Below are 16,880 nucleotides of genomic sequence, written 5' to 3'. Positions count from 1 at the left end.
AATTCCAAAGTTATTAAAAATTTCATGTATGCACAAAATTTTTAAACGTAGCGTGGGAAATAATGCACCCTGGTGGGGGTGTGATCAGCGTCATGCAATTGCAATTATGACGAATTATTGAGGAATATATATTTCATTGTCAGAATATATAGTATCTTACTGTACATACAGTAAGAACAGGCCAGGCCGAGATGGCAGGTTTCACCATACCACAGACTCTTGTCTCCAGTGAGATTAACAAACACAATGAGGGACAGAATTAGGTTTCTCAGAATTTGTGCCAACAGGGAAAGAGAGAGCATAACTTGTTGCCAAAGTTTTCCTAGCCCGGGGCAGTCTTGGTAGTAGCAACAGCGCAGGGAGCCGGGTGCAAAATTCTGAGAAATGATGGCGATGTATCTCCATGTAACTTGCGGGAGTGGAACACGGGGTTGGCACTAGAAGAAAAAAATATGAGCCTTCCCGGTCACGTGGTTAAGGTGGACCAATGGAAAAATTCACTTGACCAAAGCAAGGCGACAACTTCGTATTGTAAGAAGCACTAGCGAGGCTAACTCCGTGGATTAAACTGATAGAAAGAAGTCAAGTATCGATTTAGAATAAAGTGGAATTTAGGAGCCTTACTATACCATAAAACTTATATACAGTTAATAATTACGGGAGATTGCATGGTGAAATTCTGAGAATTCATGGACGCTATTCGTTGATTGGCTGAAGGCAAAGGACGCCACAATAGAGCGCGAAACCCCGAGCCGGGATACGGCAGTTAAATTCGCGAATATATCCATTACCAGCGAACGATAATAGTTGAGAATAGGTATACAGCATTTGAGAACATAATTACATCATTGGATCATATATTAAAGCCACGGGCCAAACCGCAAACTGTCGTATGAAGATATCGGAACTGTGCATCCCAGGATGACCTCCATTGAACTCGGAAGAGAGGGGATACAAGTATAAATATGAGGTCGTACACTAGGACGCGCAAGTACTTCCGATATTGTGTTCGAGCCGTGACCACGCCAGTGGTGCGCAAAAAGTACTTCTGATATAGCGTTCGAGCCGTGACTACGCCAGGGGTGCGAGTGTGTACTTACGCAAAGTAGAGTTCGAAGTATTATATTGTTACATAGTACAGTGATTCATGACGTGATGTAGCTCATATTACGGTCTTGAGCAGTCTACTAGTATGAAGTGTTTCAAATAGACAGGACTCAGTAAAGCCTAACTTACGGAGTGTGAGATTCTACCAACAGATTAGGAAGTGCGTTACATGAGAACGGTCACGAGTGTTTATGTCACCTAGTAAACAGTCGATTCTAAACTGATACCTGGTCAGCTACATGAACGTGAGACGGGAAATTCAAGTGCGCGTACGGGCCGTTGTAAAGGGAAACCCGAGGTATCCCATGTTCCTAGTGTCCGGGAAAGGAATGAAGAATGTATATTTACATTAAGTGGGCTAGATACAAGGCCGAGAGTGTAAAATTTGTGAATAGAATTTAGGGTGGAAATTATTCCAAAGTGCAACAGTTAATTTATTTGTTTTTATTCAAAATGTGTAAAGTTGGAAAGGGTCAAGGATTAATTCTTCAAGCTGGCATGAATACCAGTGAAATGCATTGCTAAAAACCGGAGGGGCTATGGCTTCTCGTCCGGTTTTAGCAGACTACAATGGCAGAGTTGAGTACCTTTTAATATATTTATAGATTGCTATCGTTAGGGGGAGGAAATCATATTTTATCATGGTAACTGGATTGTGAAACGAGCCGTTACGGCTCGTATAAATTCAAAGATAGATAGACAAAGGGACAATTTAATATGTAGATTAGATCAAGCACTCATCATAATTTTGATTATTAAATAGAGTATAGTAGGGTTGAGTTGTTCATTCAAGTGCTTGAGTTGTTTGCTATAATATGGAGCACGTTTCACATAAAGATAATGTAAATATTCATTTAGAAGTGCTTCCAAAGTGGGTTTCCGTTATCGGAACTTTTATAGATATTAAGGCATGTTGTTAAGATAATCCAGAGGTAGGATTGCCAAGTGATTTAAATTGTTGTGGGACGGAATGAAGTCCATTGATTTGTGTGTAAATATCGCGAAGTTCGCCAGTGGACAAAATAATAATAGTCTGTACAAGTGTCGAAGTAGGACATTAGAATGTGGTAATGTGTAAAGGCGTGTTTAATAATAATCTTTGAGAATAAAGGCACGGGCCTAGTTGGATAGTATGATTGCAAATTAAAGTAATTTAAATGTGGAGATCACATGTGCCGTGAATAATTATAATTTGTGCAGTGAATCCGGTTTTTAGCGTTAATTTTGATTTAACGTTTTTGGACTCCATAATAATCATAAATAATTTTGGTAGAAACGAGATAGGCACTGTTATAATATGGTCACGCTATGTTTGAGATCCAGAGGGATTTGAGCCAAAAGTTGAGATTTGGAGTTTTGTGGGACAGAAATCCGGCCCGAAATGAAAGTGAATTGTACTGATGTTAATGAAGAAATAGATGGATCTTAAGGCCCACATAGAGGTTGTATTTATATACCGGTGTATTGAGTGGCAGAATAGAGTCCACACACCGAGGGTTAATTTGTGAAAATGTTTTGAAGAGTTCCAATGGATAAATGGACTTCAAAATGGAAAAGGAAGGAATAATTTAACACTTGCAGAGATTGGAGGTATTTGCCCAACTGCGAGGTGTTATGGGATTTGAGAATTGTCTTAGGAGCATATGGTCTCCATGAATTAACGGCAGTACGAAAATAAGGTGGCGGATTCGAATACTATTATGTCCTGACCGATGTGAATTCGGATCTTGGTGATTTCTGTTTGGGAGAGAACGTATGTGACCAAATTATAAAGATGGGGAATAAAAATAAAGATTCTCGAAAGAAGTAATAATAATAATATTCCAAGTAAATCATATCTGGATTGATTAGTGCCAAAATAAATCGGAATTATAAAAGGGGTTATGCGTTAAACATATTAAGAGTGGAATACCGTGTAACAGGCGAAATTATTTTTTTTAAAAAATAATAATAATAATAAAAAAATAACTACTTTTTTGAAGAAGAATTTACTTTTTTTAAAATTTGGACATAATAATGATGTTGGGAGTTGAAATGAAAAATTTGAGATTTTTAACTAATAATAATAATAATGAGAATATTTGAAGAAGAATAATCAACGAAGGTACTTTTATTTATTTCAGATGAAAATAAAATAAAATCGCGAAAAGTTGAAATATTAGTCCGAGGATGATTACGGGTTACGATAATCATGATCTCCACAAAACATAATAATAATAATAATATTTAATAAAATATTTTTTTAATTTTATTTATTTTTCTTATTATTTCGGAGGCTGTTGATGGATGATACTAGGGAAGTCAGCTGGCGAATTAACGAAATAATGTCAATTGATTGTAAATAATAAGTTAAGTTAATATGTGTAAATGAAGGCAAATCCCTACATCTGGACCATTAGGTTAGAGTCCCTTTGTCGTATTCCTTCAACTAACGATTAGCATATCTTGGTTAGGAACCCGGGGAGAGTTTGTAGTTTCCCGGGTTGGTCTCATCTCAATTAAAGTAGAGGCGATAACATGGTCCATGTGATCGCGCCTACTTAGCCAACAGGTTATTGGTCCATGATCAAATATGGTCATGGTGTTAACGAAGGTAAATCTGATACCTTCAGATATCAACGGTTCTACCACCAAAATGGAAGGGTGGTCAAAAGTGACAAACATTATGTAATCAATTTCAGGAATAATTTGCCAAATTACCGGCAAATCAAGGGTCAACAGATTTTGATTGTGTGTAAAATTTCATTTGTTTACTTAAATAAATGCTCCTTTAGCATTTACAAGGAAACAGTTCCAGGTTCTTGTTCTTGTAGAATAGTAAACCCTTGGTGACCGTGTAAATATCCGTCCCCATTCCTAGGACGGAGCCTTCATGATTTCCCTTTGATCTGAATATATATAATTTGTGTGTTTTATGATGAGCCTTAAAGTTAAAGATTAGAGTGTCCCGTTCAACCCTGTAGTACTGATTGGATGGCGCCCTTACATTTAGTTTGAGATCTTATATCTCAAAATATTTTTTTATTGAGTATTAGTTGCGATGGATTCGGACCGTAACACTCCCTGAGATAAATGCTGGTTGGGGCTCAGGCTTTGAGCGGGTACAGTACAGGACAGAATTTTCATAAGGAAAATTCACTCTCTCATTTATAATAAGCTGTCTTCATCGAAGTATCAACCAGTGGTTCACTATGTCTGGGGAGCAGCAGATTTTATTACTATTACTTCTTGTGTTCGGTATTCAAAATATTCTAGACATTAATTTTCCGGAATAAGGAAGCTGCAGTGTAGAAGATGAAAATGTATTCATGTTGTGTTCTTGCTGCGATAATATATATCGAACATGGCATTGTTCTGGTACATTAAGTGCCCTCATCACATTATACTCTTGTTTTAAAGGTAATTTATACTTAGGGACGTTAACATAAAAGATCTGAATGGTTATGAGTGCATGCTTAACCTAACATAACGCCATAACCTAACGCTGGCTACTTGTGCAGGCTTAGGCTCGGGTTGGACCCCTGTCTTAGGGGCGTTAACACAACAGACCTATGTTTGAAGATTACCTATACGTTTCCGAAGTTGGGAGCTTCCTGACTATCCTGTGTTACTGCCTGGAAACAAGCATAGCGAGGCTGTAAGAACGTCTTGTTTAATCGAAGAGCCTCTGTACAATATTTTTGGATTTCAAACTCATCGGGAAATTCAACTATGAGAAGGATAGCTCTCAGCTTGATCACTGCAAATTACGAAATATTAGACTATACTCAACGAAATGACAGTGGCCTGAATACGTTTTTATGTTCAGTGAGAAAAAAAATGTCTCAGAGAAATACGAGGTGGTATATGATGTGATGGCATGGAATGTAAATGGTGAAATAGCCAGCATATATAGGTCAGTAAGAGATTGGTACTCAGTATTTTAAAGGCTAGGACAACGTCAGCTGTAGTAATATTTCCATTAGACATGCTGACAGGGTAGGAGGCAGAAGTAGGTCTACAAGGTTGCGACTACACCTCAACGGAATTACTTATCTCTACGAAAACATGGACATTAATTTCGAGAAAAGTAAATGTGTCTTGCTCTATGACATGTTCTGTAAATTTCAATCGTCCTATTACCAGAAAGAAACTCGTCTGTTATTTTATCCTGAAGAAATAAAAAATAGAGCACTGATTGTAGTTATAGATTGCTCTTATCATGAAGAATGTATAAAGGAATCTCCTGTCGATTTTCGCTTAGAATTTGAAACATCTGAAAATATTTCTGCTAACACTACAGCCTATGGTGTTATTATTAACATTATTGAAGGAACTTACTATCCACTAGCGAATATCGTTACAAGACTATGAATAAGGATATGTATACATCATTATCATCAGTGTGTGCCGAAGATTGTGGAGCGGAGAGGCGGCACAGTTCCAAACAATCCCCTTGATAGCAAACAAAACTCTGAATGTGCAACTTGTCTGCCTAGCAGCGAGACTGATTCGCTACATCTTGTTTAACTCACACTACAGTAGTATGTGAGGATATAATATATGGAACCTTACATCGGACGCCAAAGCATCTGATTCAGTGTCCGCCGCTAGGCCTTTTGTCTGCTCAGTACGTACACGCATGTTCATATAAAACAGAACACCTTGAAAGACTAGAGATAGGAAGTTCATATTCACAGGACATGTTCATTACTATGTTCTGCAAGAACGATTAGCATTTCAGCCACCTAGGTTCAGCATCAGGTGCCCAGGACACACTGGGTCCTTCATGGGTACTGTTAACTTGTTCCATGCGTGATGGCATCGACGCGGGTAAAACGCGAATGGCGTCCTGGGGTATAGCCATCCATGCTGCATTTACCTGGTTCCACAGTTCGTCTTTGGAGGTTGGCATTGGGACACAGTACCGCACCCGTCGTTTTACCATATCCCACATATTTTCGATCGGCGACAAGTCCGGTGATCGGGCGGGCCAGGGCAACAGTCTGACGTCCTGTGACAACAAGAAGGCACGTGTTCGTGCAGCAACATGTGGTCGTGCATAATCCTGATCAAATACGGTGTCTGGCGTGTCGTGCAGAACGGGTATGGCTGCGGGTCGCAGGACGTCACCCACGTAGGTCAAACTGGTCACAGTGCCCTGGACACGCACCAACTGTGATTTGTGGTTGTACCCAATAGCAATACATACCATAAGGCCTTGAGTTGGCACTGTATGTCTTGTACGAATGCATTCAAAGTAATCCCTCTCCCCCTGTCTGTGTCGAACCAAAGTGCGGCCATCATTTTCAAACAAACACAACCTGGATTCGTCCGAAAACACGATCTGCTGCCATTCCTGTCGCCAGTGATGACGTTCCATACACCACTGCAGTCTAGCATGTTTATGAACATTAGTCAAAGGTAGGCGGAGAAGGGGACGATGCGCCGGTAACCCAGACCGCAATAAACGGCGACGGACTGTCACTCCTGATAGTGTACGATATGTTACACTTTTCCACTGTTGCGCCAGAACCGAAGAGGACGCAGATCTGTCATGCGACGCCATTCGCATGAGGTGCCGATCTTCTCGGGGGTGGTCTGGGTGGTGTGAACAGACCCATCTCGTCGTGTTCTAAGGCCTTCTGTGAACCATTCTGTACAGACCCGTTGCACTGCCGACACACTTCGTCCCACACGAGCAGCAGCTTCCCAGATGGTTGCATCACGTTCTCTCATGCCAATAATGCGCCCTCCTTCAAACTCACTCATTTGACGGTACGGTTTTCGCATACATTTGCGAGGCATCCTGCACGTCTGCTCAAGTCACGCTGATCCATTACCTTCGGTTTATAGCGACAACGAGAGCCTACTAACTGCCCTTAAGCTTTTCTGATACGACGAGGTGCCGGAATTTTATCCCACAGGAGTTCATTTATTGCTCGTAAGTCTACCGACATAAGCTGATGTATTTTAGCAGCTTCATATGCCACCGGCCTGAGCCAAGATTAAATCTGCCAACTTGGGCTTAGGTCAGCGGTGCTGCCGTCTATGCCACTCCGCCCAGCCTTTAAGCTATTATTATTTTTAGTAATATTATTACTATCATCATCTTCAACTTAACAGTGTCTTCCTCTTCTTCGTTTTGTTTTACTTCTTCCTGTTCCGTTTCCCTGTTAATTTGGTTTGGCATTTGATGCGGAACTAGCCCAATTTTATGACTGGATGCCCTTCCTGATGTCAACACTATGTGGGAGGAGTTATTCACTATTAGGCCTACGTATTTCTGTGGTGGTGTCTAATGTGGTATGTTGTTTCTGAATGAACGAAAGTAAGCTATATTAAAACTAACAAACAGCCAATCTCCAAACCAGAGGACGTAGCCTTTGCAGTTTAAATCCTCAGCCCGGCCGGGAATCGAATCCCTCCCAGAAATGTACATTATCCATGGCTATTTGTCGATAGGTTTATCATTTCTTCTACATTTACTGCGGTTATGCCAAGATTCGCCAACGGCCGTAGCCGTGTTGAAACATCGGATCCCGTGAGATCTCCGAAGTTAAGCAACATTGGGCGTGGTCAGGAGTTGGATGGGTTTCCACGCGCTGTTGGTGGGGGGTAAGGGAATGGAGGAGCGGAAAGGAACTGGCCACCCTACCGCACGTAAACTCCGGCTCAGGAACACCTCTGCGGAGGCTCGGACCTGCCTTCGGGCAGTATAACCCTTACCTTACCTATGACATGATTTAATGAAATCTTACAATTTGAATGAATTTTGCAAATAAAATAATTAAAATAATACTTCCTTAACTTCAAACTTTCACCACTTAAATTGTTTACAATTTTTAAAATGTACAATGACCCGAGACGTGCAATTTACAGAACACGTTGCGTTTTCACATGTCCCTCACAAATGTACAAATATATTTTAGGAATATATCTTTCAGAGAACGCCAGGCCGATCAAACACAGAAAAGGTAAATACTGTAATAAGGTACTATGGCAGAAATGAGGTATTATTATAGAAGCAAAACAGCATGGTAATACACTCGTGCTTGTGAAAATGCGACGCGAAGAAGGACAATTGAACGTTTTGGATGACGCACGGATGGGAAAGGGCTAGGATTGGGAAGGTAGCAGCCGTGGCCTTAATTAAAGGACAGCTCCAGCATTTGCCGGGTGTGAAAATGGGAAAACATGGAAAGTCATCATCGGGGATGCCGACGGTGGGATTGGAACCCATCATCTCCCAAAGGCAAGGTCACACGTAAGTGATCGTAACCGCACGGTTGACTCGCTCGGTGGTCGTTACACTGTTGCCACCGTAATGGACAGTCTTTATTAGCTCATCTGGAAGAGGTACGGGCTCTTCTTGAAGTGAACAATATGCATATTGTTGGAATTAGTGAAAGCTGAATACGTAAAGATTTGCCATCTTCGCCAGCTAACCTTGAGAAATACTCAATACTTCGCCACGACCGTATTGACAAAAAGTAGCCTCTACCTCCTTCCCTAGAAATCACCACCCGTGTTTCAATAACATTCTGTGCATCAGCAATAAATTCTATTTTAGAAATATCAGCTCGAATGAAGTTCAACGGGTGATGTAGGTTACACTATAATATCTAATCTAGGTGATGATGATATTCTTATATCGCTAGTGCACTCGAAGCCACGACGCCTCCTTATAATAAGTACCGGGCGAGTTGGCCGTGCGGTTAGGAGCGCGCAGCTGTGAGCTTACATCGGGGAGATAGTGGGTTCGAATCCCACTGTTTCAGACCTGAAGATGGTTTTCCGTGGTTTCCCATTTTCACACCAGGCAAATGCTGGAGCTGTACCTTAATTAAGGCCACGGCCGTTTCCTTCCCATTCCTAGGCCTCTCCTATCCCATCGTCGCCATAAAACCTATCTGTGTCGGTGCGACGTAAAGCATAATAGCAACAACAACTTATAATAAGTTGATATATATGTGCATCATATCGTATATTAAAGAAGATATCTTACGCTGCCGTTCAAGCGCCGGTCCAGTTGTTTACACGGCGACATTTATTATATCTACTTTACTCATTATAACCTCGTTATGAATACATCGGGCCAGGAAAGTCAAGTCTTCGTAAACAATGCCTATCCGAGTACATAATGAAAAAGTGATGAGTGAAGGAGGGTTTGAACCCTGACTGCTCTGAGAAGCCAGCTATCCACCCTACGTAATTCCATGCAGCTACTTGATGCGTGCAGTTTTGCATATGATAACTCTGTATTCACAAGGATATCGAAGTTCTGTTCTTCGAAAATTTGCTTGTATGTTAAAAGCCGTATGGCCCGGTTTTAAGCCTTTAGCGAACGTTTTTAACTATGTTCATTGCATGACGTAAGCTATACGTCTGGTGTTTACCATGTACTTGTCATATGTTATGGAATACCATATTTAAAAAAAATCAGTTTTGATGTGACGTGACTCCGTAATTGTGGTGAATAGATATATCTGTAATTAATTCTAACCTACGACATATCCTGTTGTGCCGCAAGCAGCCTTTCCCTTAAAGGAGAATGACATCTTGACCAGCCAGATAAGCAAGTTGTTCAGTGACAGGTAAAGAGATGGATATAGTAAGTACAGTAACATTTTATAAATTGATTAGAAAAGTGGACTCTGCACTACGTGAAAGGGTACAGCGTTTTTAAGACGGTCCTCTCTTACTGCCTCTTGTAGTTTATTTTTGTAGGAACTGGGAAGCCAAAATCAGGCTATGAACACATACAATTGCTGAAAGATTTTGCGCAATATACGACTAAGGTAAAGCCAATCATGTTGCATACGTTTAAGGAAATATAGGCGCAGATTATTCACCCGGTATATCAAACGTTCCTTCGACCCCACCCCACTTGACATTTTTGTGTGAGGGAACTTGAAGTCCTGGTGTATGAGACCTTAATTGAATCAGAAGAAGAGCTAATTGCTCGGGTGCTTGCACCTCCTCAATCTCTACTCCCTGCGTCTGACGGAAAGTCGCGACAGGTTGTAGGTCTGGCACGAGTGATGTATACTACGCTACTAGCTAGAAACATCAGTCGTGACAGACAATACAAGCTCTCTGAATCGATGCATATTCATGATCAAAGTGTACATTATGCAGTAAATGTGTAATTAAGGCACAATTGCACTACCGCTTTGAAACTCCACGACAGCACCACAGTTCGCAAGAGTCAACACGGACGGAACAGATGTTCATTGTCAGGTCTTGAGACTTGAGAGAGGTGCAGGCGCGGCAGCGAAGCTTACTCCTCCCACCTCTTACCCCACATCCACGCGACTTCTCGGATGACCACACGGGTGGCCCAGATTGGTTGCGCAGTAGACGTTAGTTTTCCGTCGTCCTGCTCGTGACGTCATCACAGGAGCACCGTGACTATGTAACACACAACCGCACGTGTATCTCATTTCGTTGTTTATATATGTCTGTCTGATAAAGAAAGGATTTCCACGTAATAACTATACGCAATTTCTTTCCGTATATTGCTGTTGGTTTATATAGTGGCCTACTGTATTTTGCGTAGTGTGTGTGTCGTAGTTCGTTTCTGTGAGATCTCTGTTAAGTTGCTGTGTTTCGTGCATTGAGGTGCACTTACTTTGTTTTCGTTAGTTGCGTGAACAGTAGTAGCTGGAGTGAAATTTATGTGTTCATAGTACAGTATCACTGCGATAGAAAACCGTGCCGTTAATGATTCACCGCAATCTACAGAGACACCTGATAGTTGAGCAGAGGGATTTCGGTACCTCGCCGGCTACATCGCCTACCGTGAAAGAAAATATGACAGGTCAATGGTAAGTCCCACTGTGGAAATGCTTTCCATTTCTTCTGGTACAGCCCCTGTGGGATGGATAGAAGTGTTATCTCGGGGAGGTCTACTCGTTCCATCGGAAGAATGGTAAACCAAATAAAGGAATTTGAGTTAATTTTCACGGACACTCACGGACGTGCTGAACTGTGACGCATACCTAATATTATACGCAAAGTGTGTCAAATTGGCAGTAAATTCCCCGCTGTACCACCAGAAATAGTAAAAATGTATGTTAGAACGAGAATATTTATACGCATACGACAAATGAACATTCGGGCAAGAACTGAAAAATCCATAACAGCTCATCGGCGAAAGGCACGACTGTGTATTTCATCTTCAAAAGCAACCATTTCATGACATCTAATCTCAAAGGTAGGACTGTGTTCTAATGAAGTGTTTTTCCTGTTCCTTCTTATTGTTTAATTTTAAAAAAAGTAGACTATCTATGAGGAGCCTCCGTGGCTCAGACGGCAGCGCGTCGACTTCTCACCACTGGATAACTTGGTTCAAATCCCGGTCACTCTGTGTGATATTTGTGCTGGTCAAAGCGGAGGCGGGACAGGTTTTTCTCCGGGTACTCCGGTTTTCCCTGTCATCTTTCATTCCAGCAACACTCTCCATTATCATTTCACAGCATTTATCAGTCATTAATAAATCACTTTGGGAGTGGCGACCCCATTGTAATAATAGCCTATAGACAGTATGGTTCATTCATTACACCCCTGACCCGGTCAAAGACTGGAAAACAAGTTGTAGGTTTTCCAGACCTATTTATGCATGTTTTCGAATATGAACTTACTTCTGCTGCTGTTATAATATGTGTTGAGCTTTAAACTCGATACCTGCGGAGTGAGTCAGTATATCGTATGTTAACATACGGCAGTTCCATCACGGAAGTTCTGCTGTAAATATATAATATTGTAAACATTTCATATCTCTAAATATTTATGTTTACAGTTTTGAGAGAGCGTAACCTTCCTCAAACTAATTAGAGGAACTTGGAAATGTTAATAAATTTCAAACGTTGGTCAGTGTGCCGTCACGTTACATTTACGCCTTATTCGTAATAGAAATAATAAAAAGTGACTATGCTGTACTCTTTTTCAATCTTATAACAGCAGTAATCTTTATGTCTGGTTTGCAGTTAGTTCTGAGAAACTGTAATGTTTGATGGTTTTATGAGATTCCTACTGATTTGCGCGCTCTGGCTCGGCTGCTTTGCTCCTACTGTGGCGTCATTTCGTTAACCAATAGCAGCTCGTCTCGCGTTGGTCCCAACCTTTAGTAGTGTTTAAGAACCTTGGGACGACCACAGTACAGCACATACCTGGGATCTTTAAACGTGCACAGCAGGTAATGGCACGTCATTGCCGAGTGTGTGTTCAAGCAGGAGACCACACCTTTGAACAGTTCTTGTAAGGAATTCTCAATGACGTCATAAAGTTTCTCAATTTTCGACCCATGGCTAATTAAAAAATATATTTGTTTTGGACTCTTGAGTTTGAATGTTCGCCGAGAAAGTGGCTGCACGGTATGAGTCATGTAGCTAACAGCTTGCATTCGGAAGATAATGGGTTCGAACCCCACTGTCAGCAGCCCTGAAGATGGGGCTGTATCTTAATTAAGACCACGGTCGCTTCTTTCCCTCTCCTAGCTCTCTCCTATCCCATGCTCGCCACAAAACCTATCTGTGTCGGTGCGGCGTAAAGCAAATAATAATAATAATAATAATAATAATAATAATAATAATAATAATAATAATAATAATAATAATAATAATAATAGATCTGAATGCACAATTTTGTAACACCTACCATAATATGCATCAACCCGAGAAGAATGTATTGATTCAGTGCGTGGCCCACCACTTAGGAAGCACGAGGTAAACTCTCCAGGGAGTATATTGTGTAGTGCTAGGATATCCAGATGGAGAGGACGGATGTTGTGAGAGTAAACAGACTTGACGGGGGGATGTACTGCTCTAAGTTATGTAATGAAAAAGGAAGTTTCCGTTGACGTCAGACTCAAACTCATCGCAAAATATGCGACAGTCCACACAGGAAATTTGGCCTGTGTCTTTCCTCAGTTAAATTAATGTGCAATTTTATAGTATCGTGCTAATATCGTGGTAGAGTTTCATGAAGCCATCAGAAAGAGGAACTCTACATAGCATCGGATATGTGAGACTCCATCTTAACCTTAATTTGGTAGAAAACTTACAGTTTTATATAATTGTTGATGTCATGATCATAGCCATGGTACATCCAGTTTTACGTGGAATCTGATCCACTGGAACGTAACTTTTCATTTCAAAACTCTCAGAAGCAATGTTGTATATTCGAACCGCAGCCGCGTTGGTGAAAAGCCAATGATAATGACACTTGATTATCACCTCGTTATTTGCTCCAAGATGATCACATTTTCAACACACCTCCTCACATGGCACATGCAGTCAATTAGGGATATTGATTTTTCAAACCGAGCGCGTCCAGCCTGAAGACGTTGGAAAGCCACGTGGAAAGTATGACGTTATTATGCGCTGTATTGCTAGGCTTTCGTGACCGGATCCGCTACCTTTCATATCGAAGAGCTCCTTCGTTGGTTTCAGGAGGCTGAGTAAATCTCGTTCTACCCTAAGTACAGGATATAAATCGTTGGACTAGCCTATAATCCAACCCGGGCCATCCTAGTTAGATACAGGCGTGCTACGTGTACACCACGGGGCTGGAATTAAAATCTCAGCTCAAAAAATGCAGTTGATTTCTCGTTATTTCGTACCGAGCTGAATCTAACTCCTGTAATAAACATGGTATCGTGATCAATGTGTATTGTTTAAAAATAGTATATCTAAAATATTGTTACTACAATTCTTTGCATCGATGTATGGTTTCGAGGATTTATATTTATAATAATAATAATAATAATAATAATAATAATAATAATAATAATAGTAATAATAATAATAATAATAATAATAATAATAATGAAGAAGTTGGATGTCAACACCAACATCTACAAGACCATGCAGAAGACGGTGGTCATTGCCATGACTGGAAATTGTACGGAAATTTATGGGCTCAAATTCTACGTAACACTGTAGTGTAAATTAAGGTTTATTCTGCTTTGATTTCCTAAAATCTGTACAATTGCTTGAATATCATTACCACGAAAGTGTGCAAAATAAATAAATAAATAAATAAATAAATAAATAAATAAATAAATAATAATAATATTAATAATAATGATAATAATGGTCCGCCTCTGTGGTGTAGTGGTTAGCGTGATTAGCTGCCACCCCCGGAGGCCCGGGTTCGATTCCCGGCTCTGCCACGAAATTTGAAAAGTGGTACGAGGGCTGGAACGGGGTCCATTCAGCCTCGGGAGGTCAACTGAGTAGAGGTGGGTTCGATTCCCACCTCAGCCATCCTCGAAGTGGTTTTCCGTGGTTTCCCACTTCTCCTCCAGGTGAATGCCGGGATGGTACCTAACTTAAGGCCACGGCCGCTTCCTTCCCTCTTCCTTGCCTATCCCTTCCAATCTTCCCAACCCTCCACAAGGCCCCTGTTCAGCATAGCAGGTGAGGCCGCCTGGGCGAGGTACTGGTCATACTCCCCAGTTGTATCCCCGACCAAGAGTCTGAAGCTCCAGGACACTGCCCTTGAGGCGGTAGAGGTGGGATCGCTCGCTAAGTCCGAGGGAAAAACCGAACCTGGAGGGTAAACGGATGATGATGATGATGATGATGAGAATAATGACATACCGTACTGTACTACAGACCACAATGCGAAATTTTATATCATTCTGTTACAACTTCACGGAATGGATTTAAAAAGGCAGTAGACAAACGTAGGCTAATTATAGAAATAGGCCTCCATTATACAATATCAATATCTCACAAAAATACCTTATTTTACATTCCTAAAATGCTGTCCCCGCCCCGAAGTGGTGCAACACTTTTCAAACAACCCCTAATGAACATGAGCTGCATTTGCCTTAATGTCAATCTTAAATTTCTGTCTGTATCGGGAATTAAGCCCGGGCCCCCGATGAAGGAAACTAGTTGCACTAACCGTTATATTACAGAGGTGGTCGCGATCATATTATAAATACAGATACAATAATTGATTGGCAACGTTAAGATATTCAGATATTTTCAATTGGTCCAACATCAAATTTGTGCCTTTTTAACGGAAAAAGTTCCTCTAAGCTCTTCTCCTTGTTGTATTTCTCTTTCCCCGCTTTTGAGATGCGAAGTCCAGACTGTTCACAGGGTTCATCAGTATGCGAGGTGACATGTTCTGAGTAAACTGTATAAATAACAGCAGAAGTATTCTTACATTTCATGGAAATATTTGTATTGTTTTAAAAAGGCCTCCCTCGCAACGTTAACCTACGCTAACATGATATGGTATTAGAGATAGGACAAATATATTTTTCTGAAAACAGCATTGTTGAATGTGTACATGAAAATTAATCTCGTTATCACCACAAATAATACATAAATTACTCTGTTGCCTCTATCGTGAAGTGGTAGTGTCCCAAGTGAATCGACGTTTTTCTCATCATATTTGCAGCTGATGCTATTTCCTGCGAACAGTTTTTCTTGTAAATTTAATACATGGTCACTTTCTGGAAGTTTGGAATAATTTGGCCGATTGTTGTTGCATAAAACACTCTGAAATCTCACTGTTATTATTTAGTCGGCCATGGCAACCCTCTGTGAAACGATAGAGATATGTGCGCGGTGATCGCATTGACTTACAATGTTCGCCACTCGCAGCGCAGCGGTACATTTTTCCCAGTAGCGTACGGAGCCTATAGGTTCGGTATGCCGCACTTGTACAGTTCCACCCGTCACCCGTATCGCAGAGACGGTGGGATTATTACTGACTCTGTAGCCTGTAGAGGTGTGTCGGTACTGGCGTACCGGTACGCGTCACCTATTCTCCGAATGGAGCAGTGACAACCTGCTCCAGGATCCTCTTCTCTACCGGTCCACTGCTACTGTGACAGTCTTGAGCTGCGACTCGCAGTTTTCTGTACCGGGAAGTGTTGTTACTGCTATTCTCAAACGGTCCAGTGACACAGCTGTCGTCGTCCCGTACCGTTAGGGAGGTTGTGACAAGAACAGGACGGAGACAAACTGGTATGGTGTTCAATATTTCATGTGAACGAAAGAAATCTACAGTAATCTACTTCAGCATTAAAACGTTTCTACAAATAATAATAATAATAATAATAATAATAATAATAATAATAATAATAATAATAATAATAATAATAATAATAATAATAATAATAATAATAATAATAACTTGAATTTATTATTAATGACTGTTTTTCTTAACATAATTAAAATATAGTTAAACGTCACTTTTAATGCTATAACTTATCATTTAATCTGGCAAATATGGTCAATGAACATTTAAAATTCACAACACTGAATAATTTTTAAAACGTCAGATATTTCAAAATGATCATCGGCGATTTCTAAACAACATTATAGGTCATTCACATGTCAGAATCTTAGGGAAGAATTGCACACAAAATATCATTTTCCTAGTTGGGAAGTAACTGGGTAAAAGTAATCTGATTACTTGTAACGATTACATTTAAAAAAATATTTGTAATCGTTACTTTTTCCAAAAATTCTACTTGTAATTTATTTCTTGAACTAAAATTGTTCCGGGCGGAGTAGCTTGGTCGGTACAGCGCTGGCCTTCTGACCCCAACTTGCAGGTTCGATCCTGGCTCAGTCGGGTGGTATTTGAAGGTGATCAAATACGTCAGCCTCGTATCGGTAGATTTAGAGGCACGTAAAGGAACTCATGCGGAACTAAATTTCGGCATCTCGCTGTCTCCGAAAATCGTAATAGTAGTTAGTAGTTAATGGGACACCGCCAACGTGGAGGCCATCATAACAGATGCAATCTGTCAAATTCTGGAG

Source organism: Anabrus simplex, chromosome 2, assembly GCF_040414725.1.
Source record: "Anabrus simplex isolate iqAnaSimp1 chromosome 2, ASM4041472v1, whole genome shotgun sequence".
NCBI classification, from domain to species: Eukaryota; Metazoa; Arthropoda; class Insecta; order Orthoptera; family Tettigoniidae; genus Anabrus; species Anabrus simplex.
The sequence above is the reverse complement of the archived record's forward strand: the minus strand, read 5'-3'. Positions refer to the sequence as shown.